Raw genomic sequence first — 6,275 nt, forward strand, 5'->3', positions numbered from 1 at the left:
CGCTTTCCGACGGGTAGCGTTAAAGGACAAACACACTGCCCTGCGGAGGTGTAGTGAAGACTGTGACGATAAGAGATCAGCCTAGGAATAACCCGGGAGAACCCCCTAAGGCCATAAACCTCGGCGTAGCCTTCCTTTCCGCGGCCATGGGCAGCGCGGACAACGCTACCGGTGAAGAGGAGGAAAGCGAAGTCGTGGTGGCGATGGTTATCGCGATAGTGTGCGCGGCGTTCGCTGTTTTTCGAGCGCTGATTCGGCGAGTCGCTGCGTGCAGTGCGGTGCGATCGGGGACTCGAAGGAAAAACATCGACGCCTGAAAGTGAGCAAACGGATACGCTAAGGGACACGATGGACGGTAGGACTCGTCGTCGAGTTGTCTGGTGGGGTAAGTGGATTCTTTGTTTGGCGTCTGCAGGACGCATTGTTTTGGTTTCGGTTTCCTAATTTCTGCAATGTCATCGGCTTCCGCATTCTTATCGTCATCTCTGCTTCGGTTCTTTTGGAAACAAATATCGAGACGTCAAACAAGCGTGGCTCTATAGTGGATCGTCGCAGTGACTGAAACTGTATCATCATGACCATAATCAACATCGTCATCCTACCAACCTTTCCAACGGGGAGAAAGATCACTTCCTTTCTGGACTGTTTCACTGGAGTACAAAAGCTGACGTCACAGCCTCGGCAGTGTGTTTTTTGGGGGTCGCGCATACTTACAACAGCCCAGAGGGGATTATGGCGGCGCCCAGAGAACCTTCGTTGACAAAGGGCATATTCAGTTCAGGCGGAAGGCCTCGGCCAATGATCTCCAATTTATCTTGTCCTGCGAAGTTTGAGCTGTTACGAGATTTGAGCTGTTTATGCATCGCAAGGGGATGTCTAACACACGTCAGACACAGATGTCATCGTTTACTCAAATACGCAGGCAAAATGACAAGAAAGAATGCATACAAGCATCGATGGTGACGGCCTATGCTGCGAGGGTTACGCTGGCCGGCCGTACGAATCGCCCTTTCAACACACTCCGTCGCACTCCGTGCTTTCTGTCACATCGAAAACATGATTGATTCCGTATAATTTGCCATTTCTCTTCGTCTGGGGCCCTAAACGAATCCTGCACTGCCAACTTTCTGAAAGCAAATCCGTTTTATCAAATTTGTCGCCTTCGCGCGAACGCACTTGCATGCAACGCGGGCGTAGCAGACGGAGGGACGACGATGGCACGCCAGTTGAAAATGGAGGGGCTGCAAATGGCCACTCGTGGCGCTGGCGGCGCATTGGTGCAGTCATCATCATCATCATTTTTTAAGGGCCCCTCATGGGGCATTACATAAGGGGGGGGGGTAACAATAGGTAACCACGGGTCACAAGGTTACATGACATAAATCCTGTTGGAAAAACAAGAAAAAAAATACAGTAAGGGGGAAAAAAGCAAGAAAGACTATAAAACATAACATGAAAATGGGAAGGCAGGTATAAACGCGCAAAGAACAGGGCTACTATTCGGCCTCCTGACAGTGGTGCTGTAACAATAAATCTTTAAATTTCACACAGTTTACCTCACTAACAATACCGTCAGGAAGTACATTCCAATCTGATATGGCAGTCGGCAGAAATGATTTGTTGAAGGCGTTAGTTGAACCATGAATGCGTTGAACACTGTGACAATTAAACAGACTTCGTGATGATCTCATGGGCGGCAGGATTAGGCTATCGCGTAAATGAGGAAAGTTATAATACAGCTTATGGAAAAGGCAAAGACTTGCTATTATGCGACGGGATGCCAAAGGGGTTAGACCAATCGAACTTTTGATGTTAGTGACGCTCAATCTAGAATCATATTTGGAAGTTATAAAACGAGCAGCTCGATTTTGTATTGCCTCCAACGCCTCGATTAGGTATGGGGGTTCCAGATAGGGGATGCGTATTCAAGTTTGGTGCGTATAAAAGTTTCGTATGCCATTAGTTTAACTGTGGGCGAAGCAAATGTGAGTGATCGTCTGATGAAACCTAGTGATCTAGAAACGCTTGCAGAAAGTGACGTGATGTGCTTAGACCAATTTAGATTATCTGTTATTTCTACGCCGAGATACCTATAAGATTCCACCTGTTGTAGAGTGGTATTGTTTATCGTGTATGGGAAGTGTAGATGAGATTTCTTACGGGACACGTGCATAAACTTACATTTTGATACGTTTAACTGCATGAGCCAGGTCGAGCACCAGTTTTGAATTAACGTTAAGTCATCCTGCAGCAATTCCTGATCGTTAATAGTATAGATATACGTCGGTAGAGAACGCAATCATCCGCGAACAAACGAATGGTCGATGAAATTTGAGCAGGAAGATCATTGATGAAGATTAGGAATAGAAGCGGGCCAAGGACAGAGCCCTGCGGGACTCCGGAGATAACGTTAGTGGCGGCAGATGGATGGCCTTCGATGACGGTGTACTGGGAGCGATCAGTTAAAACGCAGTGAATCCATGACAATATCAGCGGATCAATTGAAAGGCAAGACAGTTTAGTCATGAGACGCTGGTGAGGAACGCGGTCAAAAGCCTTAGAAAAATCGAGGTAAATGACATCGGTTGCAAATGATGAGTCTAGGTTTAAGTGCAAGTCAGTCGAGAATTCAACAAGTTGAGATTCACACGAAAAGCCGGACCGAAATCCGTGTTGGTTCGGGAAGAAAAACGAATTATTGTCCAGGTGTTTTGCCAGGTGGAGTAAATTATATGTTCAGTAAATTTGCATGCAATACATGTTAGCGAGATGGGACCGTAATTAGATGTATTGGAGCGGCTTCCTGCCTTGAAGACTGGTACAACTCTGCTAACCTTCCAGTCAGACGGGATTTGGCCGCTGGAAATAGACTGCGTGAAAATGATTTGTAGGACGCGACTAGATATTACTTTTGTGCCTTTAAGAATTTTAGCAGATATGTTGTCAGGCCCAGGGGCACTAGATATCTTTAAGTTATCAATCAGCTTGCAGATTCCTTCTGCCGAAATATTAACTGGTAGCATTTGAGGAAAATTGGGATTCAGCGGAACAGGAATATTTGCAACCGGTTCGTGGGTGAAAACTGAGGTGAAGTAGGCATTCATAACGTCAGAACGAAACTCCTTCGGAACGACAGAACCATCTTGATTTAATAAAGAGATGTTATGCGAGCCACTGTGGTTGGGAGTTAATAAAGTCCAAAATTTTTTTGGATTAGTTCGAAGGATGTCCAGTATGTCTCTGTTGTAGAAGTGCCGTTTAGTGCTCCTCAGCAATTTAGTATAATTACTCAGACATTCGAAATACTTTTCCCATTTTAATGCTGAAGCGGAGTTCTTGGCTTCCCTGAATAATCGCTTTTTCTTATTGCACAGTTTTCTTAATGAATTTGTAAACCACGGTTTGTCTTTTCTCTAAATAAATGTCTTCTCTCTCTCTCTCTCTCCCGGCATCACCGCGAATGCAAACTAAGGGTACATATGATTCTACTAGCGTGATAAGTTTTGCTTAATACGATGACCAGTTTAATCAGGAATGGATGTAAATCAAAGGACGGTGGGCCGCCTCGCGTTGGGCGCTCACGGGAAGACGACAAATGAGGCTGTAAAGGGTGATATGGGATGGACAGGCTTTGAAGTGAGGGAAGCTCAGAGCAAAATGAGATTCGAAGAGAGGCTGAGGAAAATGAAGAAGAGTAGATGGGCAGAGAAGGTTTTCAGGTATTTGTATAGAAAAAGCGTTGACACGCAGTGGAGAAAAAGAACTAGGAGGCTCACCAGTAAATATACGGCTAGCAGAGCGGGCGATATGACAACAAGGTCAGAGAGGCGGAGAGGACTTATTGGATGGCAGCGATGGAAAAGAAGCCGGCTCTGAGTAACTACCGAAAGGAAAAAAAACGAAATAAGGAGGGAAAAGTTTTATGATAATTCAAGGGGAAGTGCTTTACTGTTTGAGGCAAGGTCGGGCTGCCTTAGAACGCGTAGTTATAAAGCGAGATTCAGTAACGAAGAAGAACAATGTACATGCTGCGGGGGAACTAAGGAAACGATGGAACATGTACTGATTGAATGTGGCGATGTTCACCCAGGTATGCGTGTGGGCACGAGTCTACATGAAGCCTTGGGTTTTAGGGACAACAATGGAAAGCTGAACACGTCCGCGATAGAAATAAGTAAGAGACGGTTAGAGTATTGGCGGCAGAAAAGTAGAGATGACGTACAAGAATAAATAATGGGGAAAAATAAGGTCATTCTGCCTTAAGGGGCAGAGAGATGGACCGTGAATTTATATTTTTTAGGTACACTCTAAGAAAAAGAAGAGTATGCGTGACTCTTTTCGGATAGTTCTGACTTGCCACGTATAGGACTCTCTTTAAATAGTCACGGTGACTCTCTTGGTGGGTCAGGGTCGGCTCGCTCTAGGAGAGTCCCCTGACCCTCTAGGAAGAGTGGAAAGACTCTCATCCGGAGGATCACGTTACCACTTATAGGGAGTCAGACGACTTTTGCCGGTAACGCTCCTAGGGGGGTCAAGGGACTCACACCGAAACATCAAGAGACTCCACAAGTATTTTAAGCTACTCATTTAACCCTTGCTCTATTTTTGCGCCACTACTGTTGAAAATAGTGGAGTATTCATTTTAAGCAAGTCCAATAATACTTGCCGTTCTGCCCAGCGACTGTAAAAAAATAATAGTTCAGATTTAGCATTATTTTAATAAAACTCGTAGAAACAATACACATTTTCCAGCAAAGTTATATAGAAAGCGCGATAGGATGGTCTGTGATTTCCAATTAAGAAGTTTGGGTATTCCTCATTTACATGCTTCTACGAGTATAGCCAACTAAAATGTGTGACTGTGATATGCACAGTGTCATATGGTGCTAAATGAACAGCAGAAATCGCCATCATGTTTCCATATTAATTCCTTGTTATTAAGAATAAATCAAAAAGTGGTGACGGCTTCAGGCATCAGACTTGTGGCTTGCTAGGTTGTCGCTCCTGTCCAGCGTGAGCACCATGAAAAACGGTATCTGAAAAGCAGAACGTGATATTGTGATGAGAAAATGAAATTGCAGTAAAGGTTTGCAAAACCTACACAATAAGTGGTTCACACAGACATAATAAAGGCTAACAACAAAACAACAGAGCACATCCTCCGGCAGCCAGGGGCATGCCGTGAGCGGTTATTGACCGCATGTTTTGCACACGTAACCCATCCTTAAATACTCAGATAAACAGATGCGAGTACTAGGGCCCGAACGACACCCAGCGCGTGCGTACGCTGTCTACGTCGAGATCAGACATGTCATATACTAGAATTAGCGCACATAACTCCCACAATCACGTACACTCACTCGATTCTGTTATAGCGCCCAACGTCATTGCAGTGTATGCAAACCACGAAAACAGCAAACAGAAACGAGGGGAAAGGGTGCACGCCCGCGGCCGCAACAACGCGCGCCGTCGAATGTCTAGAGCTTTTTCACTTTACCGGCGAGGCGTGTCCAACTTGAATGGCTACCGCGTACGTTCTGGAAGCCACCGTACTATATCTGCACCTCAAACTACCGTCTTTAAGCCAACAAAAACCAATTTATATAGTGCGTCTGAGCGTTATGTACACAGGCTTTTTTTTTTTTTTTCACGTTCCCACGCGCGGAAGCACGCTGCACACTCAAGGTCGATGGAACTGTTATTAAGAAGTAGACTAAAGTGCATCTCAAAACGACATCTTGCACCTTCAGTAGTGCAGACACAACGTGCGATCAGCAAGAAATGACCCTCGATAATTGTTTGCATCGCTCACTTTATGGGAGCTTGTACAGCAACGCGCATAACGGTGGTAACTCGTTAACTGACAGCTTTAGTTGGGCATCCGCAACAGCCCCGCGGACGCAGGCTGCTGTTGGAAAGGGCTGGCGGATAACTTCAGCAAGGCTGCTGCGGACGCCCAGCTAAAGCTGTATAATTAGTACCTACGAAAGCAGTACACTCACCGTTAACTGGCGCCCGTTGTCGGTGTCCGCAGTTCCATGAATTTTCCGCCCTCCAAGCGTCACTTCGTGCACGGAGCCGGCGTCAACACCACCGAAGACGCGCAACCAATACAACCACGCAACGCATTCCAATAGACCAAGAGACTGAGACATGACTGAGACGAGAGGAAAGCGGCGCGCCACCCCGGCGCCAACCCCGTGTGCGTCGCCGAGCAAGGCGCCACAACGGCGCCAAAGGGCAAGCGCGCGATATGTATGGCGTATACGGCAGCT

This window comes from Rhipicephalus sanguineus, chromosome 8, assembly GCF_013339695.2.
Source record: "Rhipicephalus sanguineus isolate Rsan-2018 chromosome 8, BIME_Rsan_1.4, whole genome shotgun sequence".
NCBI classification, from domain to species: Eukaryota; Metazoa; Arthropoda; class Arachnida; order Ixodida; family Ixodidae; genus Rhipicephalus; species Rhipicephalus sanguineus.